Source organism: Oncorhynchus gorbuscha, unplaced genomic scaffold (assembly GCF_021184085.1).
Source record: "Oncorhynchus gorbuscha isolate QuinsamMale2020 ecotype Even-year unplaced genomic scaffold, OgorEven_v1.0 Un_scaffold_6956, whole genome shotgun sequence".
Classification (NCBI taxonomy): domain Eukaryota; kingdom Metazoa; phylum Chordata; class Actinopteri; order Salmoniformes; family Salmonidae; genus Oncorhynchus; species Oncorhynchus gorbuscha.
The window spans coordinates 1-17,965 of record NW_025750447.1 but is presented as its reverse complement, the minus strand read 5'-3'; the positions used below and the strand labels follow the sequence as shown (position 1 = coordinate 17,965).

Here is a 17,965-nt window from a genome sequence, read left to right as displayed (position 1 = left end):
AGTAAGGAGTGGAGAAAGAGAGAGTAAGGAGTGGAGAAAGACAGAAAGAGAGAGTAAGGAGTGGAGAAAGACAGAAAGAGAGAGTAAGGAGTGGAGAAAGACATAAAGAGAGATTAAGGAGTGGAGAAAGACAGAGAGAGAGAGAGAGAGTATGGAGTGGAGAAAGACAGAGTAAGTAGTGGAGAAAGACAGAGAGAGAAAAAAAGAGTAAGGAGTGGAGAAAGACAGAGAGAGAGAGTTATACTACTAATTTAAAATGTACATTGTAGACCCCAATCAATAGAGTTATGTGACACTGTAGACATACACAGTAAAGTAAAAACAAATTCTCCTGGCCAGTACGGGTATCGAACCCACGACCTTCGTAAGGGTATTAGCACGACGCTCTAACCAACTGAGCTAACCGGCCTTGATAATGCTCACTTTACGGATTAGAGACAGAAAGAGAGAGTAAGGAGTGGAGAAAGACAGAAAGAGAGAGTAAGGAGTGGAGAAAGACAGAGAGAGAGAGTAAGGAGTGGAGAAAGACAGAAAGAGAGAGTAAGGAGTGGAGAAAGACAGAGAGAGAGTAAGGAGTGGAGAAAGAGAGAGTAAGGAGTGGAGAAAGAGAGAGTAAGGAGTGGAGAAAGACAGAAAGAGAGAGTAAGGAGTGGAGAAAGACAGAAAGAGAGAGTAAGGAGTGGAGAAAGACAGAAAGGGGAGTGGAGAAAGACAGAGTAAGAGTGGAGAAAGACAGAAAGAGAGAGTAAGGAGTGGAGAAAGACAGAGAGAGAGAGTAAGGAGTGGAGAAAGACAGAAAGAGAGAGTAAGGAGTGGAGAAAGACAGAGAGAGAGAGTAAGACAGGAGAAAGACAGAGTAAGTAGTGGAGAAAGACAGAGAGAGAAAAACAGAGTAAGGAGTGGAGAAAGACAGAGAGAGAGAGTAAGGAGTGGGGAAAGACAGAGAGAGAGAGTAAGGAGTGGAGAAAGACAGAGTAAGTAGTGGAGAAAGACAGAGAGAGAGAGAGTAAGGAGTGGAGAAAGACAGAGAGAGAGAGTAAGGAGTGGAGAAAGACAGAGAGAGAGAGTAAGGAGTGGAGAAAGACAGAAAGAGAGAGTAAGGAGTGGAGAAAGACAGAGAGAGAGAGTAAGGAGTGGAGAAAGACAGAGAGAGAGAGTAAGGAGTGGAGAAAGACATAAAGAGAGAGTAAGGAGTGGAGAAAGACAGAGAGAGAGAGTAAGGAGTGGAGAAAGACAGAGAGTGGAGAAAGAGAGTAAGGAGTGGAGAAAGACAGAAAGAGAGAGTAAGGAGTGGAGAAAGACAGACAGAGAGAGTAAGGAGTGGAGAAAGACAGAGAGTAAGGAGTGAGAAAGAGAGAGTAAGGAGTGGAGAAAGAGAGAGTAAGGAGTGGAGAAAGACAGAAAGAGAGAGTAAGGAGTGGAGAAAGACAGAAAGAGAGAGTAAGGAGTGGAGAAAGACAGAAAGAGAGATTAAGGAGTGGAGAAAGACAGAGAGAGAGAGTAAGGATGGAGGGAGAAAGACAGAGAGTAAGGAGTGGAGAAAGACAGAGAGAGAAAAAAGAGTAAGGAGTGGAGAAAGACAGAGAGAGAGAGTTATACTACTAATTTAAAATGTACATTGTAGACCCCAATCAATAGAGTTATGTGACACTGTAGACATACACAGTAAAGTAAAAACAAATTCTCCTGGCCAGTACGGGTATCGAACCCACGACCTTCGCATTATTAGACAGAGAACGCTCTAACCAACTGAGCTAACCGGCCTTGATAATGCTCACTTTACAGAGAGTGATTAGAGAAGAAAGAGAGAGTAAGGAGTGGAGAAAGACAGAAAGAGAGAGTAAGGAGTGGAGAAAGACAGAGAGAGAGAGTAAGGAGTGGAGAAAGACAGAAAGATAGAGTAAGGAGTGGAGAAAGACAGAGAGAGAGTAAGGAGTGGAGAAAGACAGAAAGAGAGAGTAAGGAGTGGAGAAAGACAGAGAGAGAGAGTAAGGAGTGGAGAAAGACAGAAAGAGAGAGTAAGGAGTGGAGAAAGACAGAAAGAGAGAGTAAGGAGTGGGGAAAGACAGAAAGAGAGAGTAAGGAGTGGAGAAAGACAGAAAGAGAGTAAGGAGTGGAGAAAGACAGAAAGAGAGAGTAAGGAGTGGAGAAAGACAGAGAGAGAGTAAGGAGTGGAGAAAGACAGAGAGAGAGTAAGGAGTGGAGAAAGACAGAGAGAGAGAGTAAGGAGTGGGGAAAGACAGAAAGAGAGAGTAAGGAGTGGAGAAAGACAGAAAGAGAGAGTAAGGAGTGGAGAAAGACAGAAAGAGATTAAGGAGTGGAGAAAGAGAAAGAGAGAGTAAGGAAGAAAGACAGAGAGAGAGAGTAAGGAGTGCAGAAAGACAGAGAGAGAGAGTAAGGAGTGGAGAAAGACAGAAAGAGAGAGTAAGGAGTGGAGAAAGACAGAGAGAGAGTAAGGAGTGGAGAAAGACAGAGAGAGAGAGTAAGGAGTGGAGAAAGACAGAGAGAGAGAGTAAGGAGTGGGAAAGAAAGTAAGGAGAGAAAGAGAGAGTAAGGAGTGGAGAAAGAGAGAGTAATGGGTGGAGAAAGAGAGAGTAAGGAGTGGAGAAAGACAGAGTAATGGGTGGAGAGTAAGGAGTGGAGAAAGAGAGAGTAATGGGTGGAGAAAGAGAGAGTAAGGAGTGGAGAAAGAGAGAGTAATGGGTGGAGAAAGAGAGAGTAAGGAGTGGAGAAAGACAGAAAGAGAGAGTAAGGAGTGGAGAAATACAGAAAGAGAGAGTAAGGAGTGGAGAAAGACAGAAAGAGAGAGTAAGGAGTGGAGAAAGACAGAGAGAGAGAGTAAGGAGTGGAGAAAGAGAGAGTAAGGAGTGGAGAAAGAGAGAGTAAGGAGTGGAGAAAGAGAGAGTAATGGGTGGAGAAAGAGGGAGTAAGGAGTGGAGAAAGAGAGAGTAATGGGTGGAGAAAGAGAGAGTAAGGAGTGGAGAAAGAGAGAGTAATGGGTGGAGAAAGAGAGAGTAAGGAGTGGAGAAAGAGAGAGTAATGGGTGGAGAAAGAGAGAGTAAGGAGTGGAGAAAGACAGAAAGAGAGAGTAAGGAGTGGAGAAATACAGAAAGAGAGAGTAAGGAGTGGAGAAAGACAGAAAGAGAGAGTAAGGAGTGGAGAAAGAGAGAGAATGGGTGGAGAAAGAGAGTAAGGAGTGGAGAAAGACAGAAAGAGAGAGTAAGGAGTGGAGAAAGAGAGAGTAAGGAGTGGGGAAAGACAGAAAGAGAGAGTAAGGGTGGAGAAAGACAGAGTAAGTAGTGGAGAAAGACAGAAAGAGAGAGTAAGGAGTGGAGAAAGAAGAGAGAGAGAGTAAGGAGTGGAGAAAGACAGAGAGAGAGAGTAAGGAGTGGAGACAGACAGAGTAAGTAGTGGAGAAAGACAGAAAGAGAGAGTAAGGAGTGGAGAAAGACAGAGAGAGAGAGTAAGGAGTGGAGAAAGACAGAGTAAGGAGTGGAGAAAGACAGAAAGAGAAAGTAAGGAGTGGAGAAAGACAGGGAGAGAGAGAGTAAGGAGTGCAGAAAGACAGAGAGAGAAAAACAGAGTAAGGAGTGGAGAAAGACAGAGAGAGAGAGAGTAAGGAGTGGAGAAAGACAGAGAGAGAGTAAGGAGTGGAGAAAGACAGAGAGAGAGAGTAAGGAGTGGAGAAAGACAGAGAGAGTAAGGAGTGGAGAAAGACAGAGAGAGAGAGTAAGGAGTGGAGAAAGACAGAGAGATAGTAAGGAGTGGAGAAAGACAGAAAGAGAGAGTAAGGAGTGGAGAAAGACAGAAGAGTAAGGAGTGGAGACAGAGAGAGAGAGTAAGGAGTGCAGAAAAACAGAGTGAGAGAGTAAGGAGAGAAAGACAGAGAGAGTAAGGAGTGGAGAAAGACAGAAAGAGAGAGTAAGGAGTGGAGAAAGACAGAGAGAGAGAGTAAGGAGTGGAGAAAGACAGAGAAGAGAGAGTAAGGAGTGGAGAAAGACAGAGTAAGAGAGAGAAAAAAGAGAGTAAGGAGTGGAGAAAGAGAGAGTAAGGAGTGGAGAAAGACAGAAAGAGAGAGTAAGGAGTGGAGAAAGACAGAGAGAGAGAGTAAGGAGTGGAGAAAGACAGAAAGAGAGAGTAAGGAGTGGAGAAAGACAGAGAGAGAGTAAGGAGTGGAGAAAGACAGAAAGAGAGAGTAAGGAGTGGAGAAAGACAGAGAGAGAGAGTAAGGAGTGGGGAAAGACAGAAAGAGAGAGTAAGGAGTGGAGAAAGACAGAAAGAGAGAGTAAGGAGTGGAGAAAGACAGAAAGAGAGTAAGGAGTGGAGAAAGACAGAAAGAGAGAGTAAGGAGTGGAGAAAGACAGAGAGAGTTAGAAGGAGTGCAGAAAGACAGAGAGAGTAAGGAGTGAAGAAAGACAGAAAGAGAGAGTAAGGAGTGGAGAAAGACAGAGAGAGAGTAAGGAGTGGAGAAAGACAGAATTAAGGAGTGGAGAAAGACAGAGAGAGAGACCCCAAGTGGAGAAAGAGAGAGTAAGGAGTGGAGAAAGAGAGAGTAAGGAGTGGAGAAAGACAGAGTAATGGGACAGAAAGAAGAGTAAGAGTGGAGAAAGACAGAAATGGGTGGAGAAAGAGAGAGTAAGGAGTGGAGAAAGACAGAGTAATGGGTGGAGAAAGAGAGAGTAAGGAGTGGAGAAAGACAGAAATGGGTGGAGAAATAGAGAGTAAGGAGTGGAGAAAGACAGAAAGAGAGAGTAAGGAGTGGAGAAAGACAGAAAGAGAGAGTAAGGAGTGGAGAAAGACAGAAAGAGAGAGTAAGGAGTGGAGAAAGACAGAAAGAGAGAGTAAGGAGTGGAGAAAGACAGAAAGAGAGAGTAAGGAGTGGAGAAAGACAGAAAGAGAGTAAGGAGTGGAGAAAGACAGAGTAGAGAGAGTAAGGTAGTGGAAAGAAAGACAGAAAGAGAGAGTAAGGAGTGGAGAAAGACAGAGAGAGAGTAAGGAGTGGAGAAAGACAGAAAGGGTGGAGAAAGAGAGAGTAAGGAGTGGAGAAAGACAGAGAGAGAGAGTAAGGAGTGGAGAAAGACAGAAAGAGAGTAAGGAGTGGAGAAAGACAGAAAGAGAGAGTAAGGAGTGGAGAAAGACAGAAAGAGAGTAAGGAGTGGAGAAAGACAGAAAGAGAGTAAGGAGTGGAGAAAGACAGAGAGAGAGAGTAAGGAGTGGAGAAAGACAGAGAGAGAGTAAGGAGTGAAGAAAGACAGAAAGAGAGAGTAAGGAGTGGAGAAAGACAGAGAGAGAGTAAGGAGTGGAGAAAGACAGAGAGAGAGAGTAAGGAGTGGAGAAAGACAGAAAGAGAGAGTAAGGAGTGGAGAAAGAGAGAGTAATGGGTGGAGAAAGAGAGAGTAAGGAGTGGAGAAAGAGAGAGTAATGGGTGGAGAAAGAGAGAGTAAGGAGTGGAGAAAGAGAGAGTAATGGGTGGAGAAAGAGAGAGTAAGGAGTGGAGAAAGAGAGTAATGGGTGGAGAAAGAGAGTAAGGAGTGGAGAAAGAGAGAGTAATGAAAGAGAGAGTAAGGAGTGGAGAAAGACAGAAAGAGAGAGTAAGGAGTGGAGAAATACAGAAAGAGAGAGTAAGGAGTGGAGAAAGACAGAAAGAGAGAGTAAGGAGTGGAGAAAGACAGAGAGAGAGAGTAAGGAGTGGAGAAAGAGAGAGTAAGGAGTGGAGAAAGAGAGAGTAAGGAGTGGAGAAAGAGAGAGTAATGGGTGGAGAAAGAGAGAGTAAGGAGTGGAGAAAGAGAGAGTAATGGGTGGAGAAAGAGAGAGTAAGGAGTGGAGTGGAGAGTAATGGGTGGAGAGAGAGAGTAAGGAGTGGAAAAGAGAGAGTAATGGGTGGAGAAAGAGAGAGTAAGGAGTGGAGAAAGAGAGAGTAATGGGTGGAGAAAGAGAGTAAGGAGTGGAGAAAGAGAGAGTAATGGGTGGAGAAAGAGAGAGTAAGGGAGTGGAGAAAGACAGAAAGAGAGAGTAAGGAGTGGAGAAAGAGAGAGTACAGAAAGACAGAGAGTAAGGAGTGGAGAAAGACAGAAAGAGAGAGTAAGGAGTGGAGAAAGACAGAGAGTAAGGAGTGGAAAGACAGAAAGAGAGTAAGGAGTGGAGAAAGACAGAAAAGATAGTGGAGAAAGAGTAAGGAGTGGAGAAAGACAGAGAGAGAGTAAGGAGTGGAGAAAGACAGAAAGAGAGAGTAAGGAGTGGAGAAAAACAGAGAGAGTAAGGAGGGAGAAAGACAGAAAGAGAGAGTAAGGAGTGGAGAAAGACAGAGAGAGAGAGTAAGGAGTGGAGAAAGACAGAGTAAGGAGTGGAGAAAGACAGAAAGAGAGAGTAAGGAGTGGAGAAAGACAGAGAAGAGAGAGTAAGGAGTGGAGAAAGACAGAGAGAGAAAAACAGAGTAAGGAGTGGAGAAAGACAGAGAGAGAGATAGACTAATTGGACATTGTAACCCCAATCAATAGAGTTATGTGACACTGGAGACAACACAGAAAGAGAGTAAGGAGTGGAGAAAGACAGAAAGCTCTAACCAGAGCTAAGGAGTGGAGAAAGACAGAAAGAGAGAGTAAGGAGTGGAGAAAGACAGAAAGAGAGAGTAAGGAGTGGAGAAAGACAGAAGAGAGAGTAAGGAGTGGAGAAAGACAGAAAGAGAGTAAGGAGTGGAGAAAGAGAAAGAGTAAGGAGTGGAGAAAGACAGAAAGAGAGATTAAGGAGTGGAGAAAGACAGAGAGAGAGTTATACTACTGGAGAAAGACAGAAAGAATCAATAGAGTAATGTGAGTGGAGAAAGACAGAAAGAGAGAGTAAGGAGTGGAGAAAGACAGAGTAAGAGAGAACCAACTAGACAGAAAGAGACTTTAAGGAGTGGAGAAGAACAGACAGGGAGAGAAAGAGAGAGTAAGGAGTGGAGAAAGACAGAAAGAGAGAGTAAGGAGTGGAGAAAGACAGAGAGAGAGAGTAAGGAGTGGAGAAAGACAGAAAGAGAGTAAGGAGTGGAGAAAGACAGAAGAGAGTAAGGAGTGGAGAAAGACAGAAAGAGAGAGTAAGGAGTGGAGAAAGACAGAAAGAGAGAGTAAGGAGTGGAGAAAGACAGAAAGAGAGTAAGGAGTGGGAGAAAGACAGAAAGAGAGAGTAAGGAGTGGAGAAAGACAGAGAGAGTAAGGAGTGGAGAAAGACAGAAAGAGAGTAAGGAGTGGAGAAAGACAGAGAGAGAGTAAGGAGTGCAAGAGTGAGAGTAAGGAGTGAGAAAGACAGAGAGAGAGAGTAACCGGAGTGGAGAAAGACAGAGAGAAGTAAGGATTGGAGAAAGACAGAAAGAGAGAGTAAGGAGTGGAGAAAGACAGAGAGAGAGAGTAAGTGGAGAAAGACAGAGTATGAGTGGAGAGTAAGGAGTGGAGAAAGACAGAAATGGGTGGAGAAAGAGAAAGAGTGGAGAAAGACAGAGTAAGAGTGGAGAAAGTGGAGAAAGACAGAAAGAGAGAGTAAGGAGTGGAGAAAGACAGAGAGAGAGAGTAAGGAGAAAGGAGAAAGACAGAAAGAGAGAGTAAGGAGTGGAGAAAGACAGAAAGAGAGAGTAAGGAGTGGAGAAAGACAGAAAGAGAGAGTAAGGAGTGGAGAAAGACAGAGAGAGAGAGTAAGGAGTGGAGAAAGACAGAAAGAGAGAGTAAGGAGTGGAGAAAGACAGAGAGAGAGTAAGGAGTGGAGAAAGACAGAAAGAGAGAGTAAGGAGTGGAGAAAGACAGAGAGAGAGAGTAAGGAGTGGGGAAAGACAGAAAGAGAGAGTAAGGAGTGGAGAAAGACAGAAAGAGAGAGTAAGGAGTGGAGAAAGACAGAAAGAGAGTAAGGAGTGGAGAAAGACAGAAAGAGAGAGTAAGGAGTGGAGAAAGACAGAGAGAGAGAGTAAGGAGTGCAGAAAGACAGAGAGAGAGTAAGGAGGAAGAAAGACAGAGAGAGAGAGTAAGGAGTGGAGAAAGACAGAGAGAGAGTAAGGAGTGGAGAAAGACAGAGAGAGAGAGTAAGGAGTGGAGAAAGACAGAGAGAGAGAGTAAGAAAGAGAGATTCTCCTGGAGTGGAGAAAGAGAGAGTAATGGAGTGGAGAAAGAGAGAGTAAGGAGTGGAGAAAGAGAGAGTAATGGGTGGAGAAAGAGAGAGTAAGGAGTGGAGAAAGAGAGAGTAATGGGTGGAGAAAGAGAGAGTAAGGAGTGGAGAAAGAGAGAGTAATGAGTGGAGAAAGAGAGAGTAAGGAGTGGAGAAAGACAGAAAGAGAGAGTAAGGAGTGGAGAAAGACAGAAAGAGAGAGTAAGGAGGGAGAAAGACAGAAAGAGAGAGTAAGGAGTGGAGAAAGACAGAGAGAGAGAGTAAGGAGTGGAGAAAGAGAGAGTAAGGAGTGGAGAAAGAGAGTAAGGAGTGGAGAAAGAGAGAGTAATGGGTGGAGAAAGAGGAGTAAGGAGAGAAAGAGAGAGTAATGGGTGGAGAAAGAGAGAGTAAGGAGTGGAGAAAGAGAGAGTAATGGGTGGAGAAAGAGAGAGTAAGGAGTGGAGAAAGAGAGAGTAATGGGTGGAGAAAGAGAGAGTAAGGAGTGGAGAAAGACAGAAAGAGAGAGTAAGGAGTGGAGAAATACAGAAAGAGAGAGTAAGGAGTGGAGAAAGACAGAAAGAGAGAGTAAGGAGTGGAGAAAGAGAGAGTAATGGGTGGAGAAAGAGAGAGTAAGGAGTGGAGAAAGACAGAAAGAGAGAGTAAGGAGTGGAGAAAGAGAGAGTAAGGAGTGGAGAAAGACAGAAAGAGAGAGAGTAAGGAGTGGAGAAAGACAGAGTAAGGAGTGGAGAAAGACAGAAAGAGAGAGTAAGGAGTGGAGAAAGACAGAGAGTAAGGAGTGGAGAAAGACAGAGTGAGAGAGTAAGGAGTGGAGACAGACAGAGTAAGTAGTGGAGAAAGACAGAAAGAGAGAGTAAGGAGTGGAGAAAGACAGAGAGAGAGAGTAAGGAGTGGAGAAAGACAGAGTAAGAGAGTGGAGAAAGACAGAAAGAGAAAGTAAGGAGTGGAGAAAGACAGAGTAAGAGTAAGGAGAGAAAGACAGAGAGAGAAAAGAGAGTAAGGAGTGGAGAAAGACAGAGTAAGAGTGGAGTAAGGAGTGCAGAAAGACAGAGAAGAGAGTAAGGGTGGAGGACAGAGAAAGTGGAGAAAGAGAAAGACAGAGAGTAAGGAGTGGAGAAAGACAGAGAGAGAGAGTAAGGAGTGGAGAAAGACAGAGAGAGAGTAAGGAGTGGAGAAAGACAGAAAGAGAGAGTAAGGAGTGGAGAAAGACAGAGAGAGAGAGTAAGGAGTGGAGAAAGAGAGAGTAAGAGTGCAGAAAGAGAGAGTAAGGAGTGGAGAAAGACAGAGAGAGAGAGTAAGGAGTGGAGAAAGACAGAGAGAGAGAGTAAGGAGTGGAGAAAGACAGAGAGAGAGAGTAAGGAGTGGAGAAAGACAGAGAGAGAGAGAAGGAGTGGAGAAAGACAGAGTAAGGAGTGGAGAAAGACAGAAAGAAAGAGAGTAAGGAGTGGAGAAAGACAGAAAGAGAGAGTAAGGAGTGGAGAAAGACAGAGAGAGAGAGTAAGGAGTGGAGAAAGACAGAGAGAGAGTAAGGAGTGGAGAAAGACAGAAAGAGAGAGTAAGGAGTGGAGAAAGACAGAAAGAGAGAGTAAGGAGTGGAGAAAGACAGAGAGAGAGAGTAAGGAGTGGAGAAAGACAGAGTAAGAGTGGAGAAAGAGAGAGAAGACAGAAAGAGAGAGTAAGGAGTGGAGAAAGACAGAAAGAGTAAGGAGTGGAGAAAGACAGAAAGAGAGAGTAAGGAGTGGAGAAAGACAGAAAGAGAGAGTAAGGAGTGGAGAAAGACAGAAAGAGAGAGTAAGGAGTGAGAAAGACAGAGAGAGAGAGTAAGGAGTGGAGAAAGACAGAGAGAGAGAAGAGAAAGACAGAGAGAGAGAGTAAGGAGTGGAGAAAGACAGAGAGAGAGAGTTAGGGAGTGGAGAAAGACAGAGAATAGAGATGAAAGAGAGAGTAAGGAGTGGAGAAAGACAGAGAGAGAGAGTTAAGGAGTTTAAAAGAGAGAGTAATGAGAGAGTAAGGAGGGAGAAAGAGAGAGTAATGGGAAAGAGAGAGTAAGGAGTGAGAAATAGAGTTGTGTGACACAGAGACAGAAAGAGAGAAAGAGAGAGTAAGGAGTGGAGAAAGACAGAAAGAGAGAGTAAGGAGTGGAGAAAGACAGAAAGAGAGAGTAAGGAGTAGAAAGACAGAAAGAGAGAGTAAGGAGTGGAGAAAGACAGAGAGAGAGAGAGTAAGGAGGGAGAAAGACAGAAAGAGAGAAAGAGAGAGTAAGGAGTGGGAGTGGAGAAAGACAGAGAAGAGAGAGTAAGGAGTAAGGAGAAAGACAGAGTAAAAACAAATTCTCCTGGCCAGTGGAGAAAGAGTAAGGAGTGGAGAAAGACAGAGAATGAGAGAGAGAGTAAGGAGTGAGAAAGACAGAAGAGAGAGTGGGAGTGGAGAGACAGAAGAGAGAGTAAGGAGTGGAGAAAGACAGAAAGAGAGAGTAAGGAGTGGAGAAAGACAGAAAGAGAGAGTAAGGAGTGGAGAAAGAGAGAGTAAGGAGTGGAGAAAGAGAGAGAATGGGTGGAGAAAGAGAGAGTAAGGAGTGGAGAAAGAGAGAGTAATGGTGGAGAAAGAAAGTAAGGAGTGGAGAAAGACAGAAAGAGAGTAATGGAGTGGAGAAAGAGAGAGTAAGGAGTGGAGAAAGACAGGGTGGAGAAAGAGAGAGTAAGGAGTGGAGAAAGACAGAAAGAGAGAGTAAGGAGTGGAGAAAGACAGAAAGAGAGAGTAAGGAGTGGAGAAAGACAGAAAGAGAGAGTAAGGAGTGGAGAAAGACAGAGAAGAGAAAGAGTAAGGAGTGGAGAAAGACAGAGAGAGAGAGAGTAAGGAGTGGAGAAAGAGAGAGTAAGGAGTGGAGAAAGAGAGAGTAATGGGTGGAGAAAGAGAGAGTAAGGAGTGGAGAAAGAGAGAGTAATGGGTGGAGAAAGAGAGAGTAAGGAGTGGAGAAAGAGAAAGAGAGAGTAATGGGTGGAGAAAGAGAGAGTAAGGAGTGGAGAAAGAGAGAGTAATGGGTGGAGAAAGAGAGAGTAAGGAGTGGAGAAAGAGAGAGTAATGGGTGGAGAAAGAGAGAGTAAGGAGTGGAGAAAGACAGAAAGAGAGAGTAAGGAGTGGAGAAAGACAGAAAGAGAGAGTAAGGAGTGGAGAAAGACAGAAAGAGAGAGTAAGGAGTGGAGAAAGACAGAGAGAGAGAGTAAGGAGTGGAGAAAGAGAGAGTAAGGAGTGGAGAAAGAGAGAGTAAGGAGTGGAGAAAGAGAGAGTAATGGGTGGAGAAAGAGAGAGTAAGGAGTGGAGAAAGAGAGAGTAATGGGGAGAAAGAGAGAGTGGAGAGAAAGAGAAAGAGAGAGTAAGGAGTAAGGAGAAAAGAGAGAGTAATGGGTGGAGAAAGAGAGAGTAAGGAGTGGAGAAAGACAGAAAGGGTGAGAGAAAGAGTGAGTAAGGAGTGGAGAAAGAGAGAGAGTAATGGGTGGAGAAAGACAGAAAGAGTAAGGAGTGGAGAAAGACAGAAAGGGTGGAGAGAGTAAGGAGTGGAGAAAGACAGAAAGAGAGAGTAAGGAGTGGAGAAAGACAGAGAGAGAGTAAGGAGTGGAGAAAGACAGAAAGAGAGAGTAAGGAGTGGAGAAAGACAGAAAGAGATAGTAAGGAGTGGAGAAAGACAGAAAGAGAGAGTAAGGAGTGGAGAAAGAGAGAGTAAGGAGTGGAGAAAGAGAGAGCAAGGAGTGGAGAAAGAGAGAGTAAGGAGTGGAGAAAGACAGAAAGAGAGAGTAAGGAGTGGAGAAAGACAGAAAGAGAGAGTAAGGAGTGGAGAAAGACAGAAAGAGAGAGTAAGGAGTGGAGAAAGACATAAAGAGAGAATAAGGAGTGGAGAAAGACAGAGAGAGAGAGTAAGGAGTGGAGAAAGACATAGTAAGTAATGGAGAAAGACAGAGAGAGAAAAACAGAGTAAGGAGTGGAGAAAGACAGAGAGAGAGAGTTATACTACTAATTTAAAATGTACATTGTAGACCCCAATCAATAGAGTTATGTGACACTCTAGACATACACAGTAAAGTAAAAACAAATTCTCCTGGCCAGTACGGGTATCGAACCCGCGACCTTCGCGTTATTAGCAGGACACTCTAACCAACTGAGCTAACCGGCCTTGATAATGCTCACTTTACGGATTACAGACAGAAAGAGAGAGTAAGGAGTGGAGAAAGACAGAAAGAGAGAGTAAGGAGTGGAGAAAGACAGAGAGAGAGAGTAAGGAGTGGAGAAAGACAGAAAGAGAGAGTAAGGAGTGGAGAAAGACAGAAAGAGAGAGTAAGGAGTGGAGAAAGACATAAAGAGAGATTAAGGAGTGGAGAAAGACAGAGAGAGAGAGTTATACTACTAATTAAAAATGTACATTGTAGACCCCAATCAATAGAGTTATGTGACACTGTAGACATACACAGTAAAGTAAAAACAAATTCTCCTGGCCAGTACGGGTATCGAACCCACGACCTTCGCGTTATTAGCACGACGCTCTAACCAACTGAGCTAACCGGAGATAATGCTCACTTTACGGATTAGAGACAGAAAGAGAGAGTAAGGAGTGGAGAAAGACAGAAAGAGAGAGTAAGGAGTGGAGAAAGACAGAAAGAGAGAGTAAGGAGTGGAGAAAGACAGAGAGAGAGAGTAAGGAGTGGAGAAAGACAGAAAGAGAGAGTAAGGAGTGGAGAAAGACAGAGAGAGAGTAAGGAGTGGAGAAAGACAGAAAGAGAGAGTAAGGAGTGGAGAAAGACAGAGAGAGAGAGTAAGGAGTGGGGAAAGACAGAAAGAGAGAGTAAGGAGTGGAGAAAGACAGAAAGAGAGAGTAAGGAGTGGAGAAAGACAGAAAGAGAGTAAGGAGTGGAGAAAGACAGAAAGAGAGAGTAAGGAGTGGAGAAAGACAGAGAGAAGAGTAAGGAGTAGAAAGACAGAGAGAGAGTAAGGAAGAAAGACAGAGAGAGAGAGTAAGGAGTGGAAAGACAGAGAGAGAGTAAGGAGTGGAGAAAGACAGAGAGAGAGTAAGGAGTGGAGAAAGACAGAGAGAGAGAGTAAGGAGTGGAGAAAGAGAGAGTAAGGAGTGGAGAAAGAGAGAGTAAGGAGTGGAGAAAGAGAGAGTAATGGGTGGAGAAAGAGAGAGTAAGGAGTGGAGAAAGAGAGAGTAATGGGTGGAGAAAGACAGAGAGAGAGAGTAAGGAGTGGAGAAAGAGAGAGTAATGGGTGGAGAAAGAGAGAGTAAGGAGTGGAGAAAGAGAGTAATGGGTGGAGAAAGAGAGAGTAAGGAGTGGAGAAAGACAGAAAGAGAGAGTAAGGAGTGGAGAAATACAGAAAGAGAGAGTAAGGAGTGGAGAAAGACAGAAAGAGAGAGTAAGGAGTGGAGAAAGACAGAGAGAGAGAGTAAGGAGTGGAGAAAGAGAGAGTAAGGAGTGGAGAAAGAGAGAGTAAGGAGTGGAGAAAGAGAGAGTAATGGGTGGAGAAAGAGAGAGTAAGGAGTGGAGAAAGAGAGAGTAATGGGTGGAGAAAGACAGAGAGAGAGAGTAAGGAGTGGAGAAAGAGAGAGTAAGGAGTGGAGAAAGAGAGAGTAAGGAGTGGAGAAAGAGAGAGTAATGGGTGGAGAAAGAGAGAGTAAGGAGTGGAGAAAGACATAGTAAGTAATGGGGAAAGACAGAGAGAGAAAAACAGAGTAAGGAGTGGAGAAAGACAGAGAGAGAGAGTTATACTACTAATTTAAAATGTACATTGTAGACCCCAATCAATAGAGTTATGTGACACTCTAGACATACACAGTAAAGTAAAAACAAATTCTCCTGGCCAGTACGGGTATCGAACCCGCAACCTTCGCGTTATTAGCACGACGCTCTAACCAACTGAGCTAACCGGCCTTGATAATGCTCACTTTACGGATTACAGACAGAAAGAGAGAGTAAGGAGTGGAGAAAGACAGAAAGAGAGAGTAAGGAGTGGAGAAAGACAGAGAGAGGAGAAGAAAGACAGAAAGAGAGAGTAAGGAGTGGAGAAAGACAGAAAGAGAGAGTAAGGAGTGGAGAAAGACAGAAAGAGAGAGTTAAGGAGTGGAGAAAGACAGAGAGAGAGAGTATGGAGTGGAGAAAGACAGAGTAAGTAGTGGAGAAAGACAGAGAGAGAAAAAGAGTAAGGAGTGGAGAAAGACAGAGAGAGAGAGTTATACTACTAATTAAAAATGTACATTGAAAGACCCTAAAATAGAGTTATGTGACACTGTAGACATACACAGTAAAGTAAAAACAAATTCTCCTGGCCAGTAATCGAACCCACGACCTTCGCGTTATTAGCACGAGCTCTAACCAACTGAGCTAACCGGCCTTGATAATGCTCACTTTACGGATTAGAGACAGAAAGAGAGAGTAAGGAGTGGAGAAAGACAGAAAGAGAGGAGTGGAGAAAGACAGAAAGAGAGAGTAAGGAGTGGAGAAAGACAGAGAGAGAGAGTAAGGAGTGGAGAAAGACAGAAAGAGAGAGTAAGGAGTGGAGAAAGACAGAGAGAAGGAGTGGAGAAAGACAGAGAGTAAGGAGTGGAGAAAGACAGAGAGAGAGTAAGGATTGGGGAAAGACAGAAAGAGAGAGTAAGGAGTGGAGAAAGACAGAAGAGAGAGAGTAAGGAGTGGAGAAAGACAGAAAGAGAGTAAGGAGTGGAGAAAGACAGAAAGAGAGAGTAAGGAGTGGAGAAAGACAGAGAGAGAGAGTAAGGAGTGCAGAAAGACAGAGAGAGAGTAAGGAGGAAGAAAGACAGAGAGAGAGTAAGGAGGAGAAAGACAGAGAGAGAGTAAGAGTGGAGAAAGACAGAGAGAGAGAGTAAGGAGTGGAGAAAGACAGAGTAAGTAAGGAGTGGAGAAAGAGAGTAATGAGAAAGAGAGAGTAAGGAGTGGAGAAAGAGAGAGTAATGGGTGGAGAAAGAGAGAGTAAGGAGTGGAGAAAGAGAGAGTAATGGGTGGAGAAAGAGAGAGTAAGGAGTGGAGAAGAGAGAGTAATGGGTGGAGAAAGAGAGAGTAAGGAGTGGAGAAAGAGAGAGTAATGGGTGGAGAAAGAGAGAGTAAGGAGTGGAGAAAGACAGAAAGAGAGAGTAAGGAGTGGAGAAAGACAGAAAGAGAGAGTAAGGAGTGGAGAAAGACAGAAAGAGAGAGTAAGGAGTGGAGAAAGACAGAAAGAGAGAGTAAGGAGTGGAGAAAGAGAGAGTAAGGAGTGGAGAAAGAGAGAGTAAGGAGTGGAGAAAGAGAGAGTAATGGAGTGGAGAAAGAGAGAGTAAGGAGTGGAAAGAGAGGAGAAAGACAGAAAGAGAGAGTAAGGAGTGGAGAAAGACAGAAATGGGTGGAGAAAGAGAGAGAAAGGAGTGGAGAAAGAGAGAGTAATGGGTGGAGAAAGAGAGAGTAAGGAGGGAGAAAGACAGAGTAATGGGTGGAGAAAGACAGAAAGAGAAAAACAGAGTAAGGAGTGGAGAAAGACAGAAAGAGAGAGTTATACTACTAATTTAAGACAGAAAGAGAATCAATAGAGTTATGTGAAAGACAGAAATACACAGTAAAGTAGAAAGACAAATTCTCCTGAGATAGTAAGGAGTGGAGAAAGACAGAAAGAGAGAGTAAGGAGTGGAGAAAGAGAGAGCTAACCGGCCTTGAGAAAGCTCAGCAAGGAGTGAGAAAGAGAGAGTAAGGAGTGGAGAAAGACAGAAAGAGAGAGTAAGGAGTGGAGAAAGACAGAAAGAGAGAGTAAGGAGTGGAGAAAGACAGAAAGAGAGAGAGTGGAGAAAGACATAAGAGAGAGTGGAGAAAAGACAGAAAGTAAGAGAGAAAGACATAGTAAGTAATGGGGAAAGACAGAAAGAGAAAAACAGAGTAAGGAGTGGAGAAAGACAGAGAGAGAGAGTATACTACTAATTTAAAATGTACATTGTAGACCCCAATCAATAGAGTTATGTGACACTCTAGACATACACAGTAAAGTAAAAACAAATTCTCCTGGCCAGTACGGGTATCGAACCCGCAACCTTCGATTAGCAGACGCTCTAACCAACTGAGCTAACCGGAGATAATGCTCACTTTACGGATTACAGACAGAAAGAGAGAGTAAGGAGTGGAGAAAGAGAGAGTAAGGAGTGGAGAAAGACAGAAAGAGAGAGTAAGGAGTGGAGAAAGACAGAAAGAGAGAGTAAGGAGTGGAGAAAGACAGAAAGAGAGAGTAAGGAGTGGAGAAAGACATAAAGAGAGAGTAAGGAGTGGAGAAAGACAGAGAGAGAGAGAGTAAGGAGTGGAGAAAGACAGAGTAAGTAGTGGAGAAAGACAGAGAGAGAAAAAAAGAGTAAGGAGTGGAGAAAGACAGAGAGAGAGTTATACTACTAATTAAAATGTACATTGTAGACCCCAATCAATAGAGTTATGTGACACTGTAGACATACACAGTAAAGTAAAAACAAATTCTCCTGGCCAGTGGGAGAACCCAGACAGAGAGAGAGCTCTAACCAGTGAGCTAAGACAGAGATAATGCTCAACGGATTAGAGACAGAAAGAGAGAGTAAGGAGTGGAGAAAGACAGAAAGAGAGTAAGGAGTGGAGAAAGACAGAAAGAGAGAGTAAGGGAGTGGAGAAAGACAGAGAGAGAGAGTAAGGAGTGAAAGAGAAAGACAGAAAGAGAGAGTAAGGAGTGGAGAAAGACAGAGAGAGAGTAATGGGTGGAGAAAGACAGAAAGAGAGAGTAAGGAGTGGAGAAAGACAGAGAGAGAATAAGGAGTGGACAGAAAGAGAGAGTAAGGGTGGAGAAAGACAGAAAGAGAGAGTAAGGAGTGGAGAAAGACAGAAAGAGAGTAAGGAGAAAGGAGAAAGACAGAAAGAGAGAGTAAGGAGTGGAGAAAGACAGAAAGAGAGAGTAAGGAGTGGAGAAAGACAGAAAGAGAGAGTAAGGAGTGAAGAAAGACAGAGAGAGAGAGTAAGGAGTGGAGAAAGACAGAGAGAGAGTAAGGAGTGGAGAAAGACAGAGAGAGAGAGTAAGGGAGTGAGAGAAAGAGAGAGTAAGGAGTGGAGAAAGAGAGAGTAATGGGTGGAGAAAGAGAGAGTAAGGAGTGGAGAAAGAGAGAGTAATGGGTGGAGAAAGAGGGAGTAAGGAGTGGAGAAAGAGAGAGTAATGGGTGGAGAAAGAGAGAGTAAGGAGTGGAGAAAGAGAGAGTAATGGGTGGAGAAAGAGAGAGTAAGGAGTGGAGAAAGAGAGAGTAATGGGTGGAGAAAGACAGAAAGAGAGAGTAAGGAGTGGAGAAAGACAGAAAGAGAGAGTAAGGAGTGGAGAAAGACAGAAAGAGAGAGTAAGGAGTGGAGAAAGACAGAAAGAGAGAGTAAGAGTGGAGAAAGACAGAAAGAGATAGTAAGTGGAGAAAGACAGAAAGAGAGAGTAAGGAGGGAGAAAGAGAGAGTAAGGAGTGGAGAAAGAGAGAGCAAGGAGTGGAGAAAGAGAGTAAGGAGGGAGAAAGACAGAAAGAGAGAGTAAGGAGTGGAGAAAGACAGACAGAGAGAGTAAGGAGTGGAGAAAGACAGAAAAGAGAGTAAGAGGAGAAAGACATAAAAGAGAGAGTAAGGGAGTGGAGAAAGACAGAGAGAGAGAGTAAGGAGTGGAGAAAGACATAGTAAGTAATGGGAAAGACAGAGAGAGAAAACAGAGTAAGGAGTGGAGAAAGACAGAGAGAGAGTTATACTACTAATTTAAAATGTACATTGTAGACCCCAATCAATAGAGTTATGTGACACTCTAGACATACACAGTAAAGTAAAAACAAATTCTCCTG

At 43.8% G+C, this 17,965-nt stretch overlaps 3 non-coding genes across 3 annotated transcripts; all 3 read right to left on the bottom strand.

The window, feature by feature from the left end:
- Window positions 1-332: 332 nt before the first annotated feature.
- trnal-uaa lies at window positions 333-409 on the bottom strand. The gene is given in 2 exon segments: window positions 333-366; window positions 372-409. It is a non-coding gene; the product is annotated as a tRNA-Leu (tRNA).
- An 11,812-nt stretch (window positions 410-12,221) lies between these two features.
- On the bottom strand, window positions 12,222-12,295 carry trnai-aau. The gene has a single exon. It is a non-coding gene; the product is annotated as a tRNA-Ile (tRNA).
- Window positions 12,296-13,971: 1,676 nt separating this feature from the next.
- trnai-aau lies at window positions 13,972-14,045 on the bottom strand. Its single transcript has one exon. It is a non-coding gene; the product is annotated as a tRNA-Ile (tRNA).
- Between the last annotated feature and the right edge of the window lie 3,920 nt (window positions 14,046-17,965).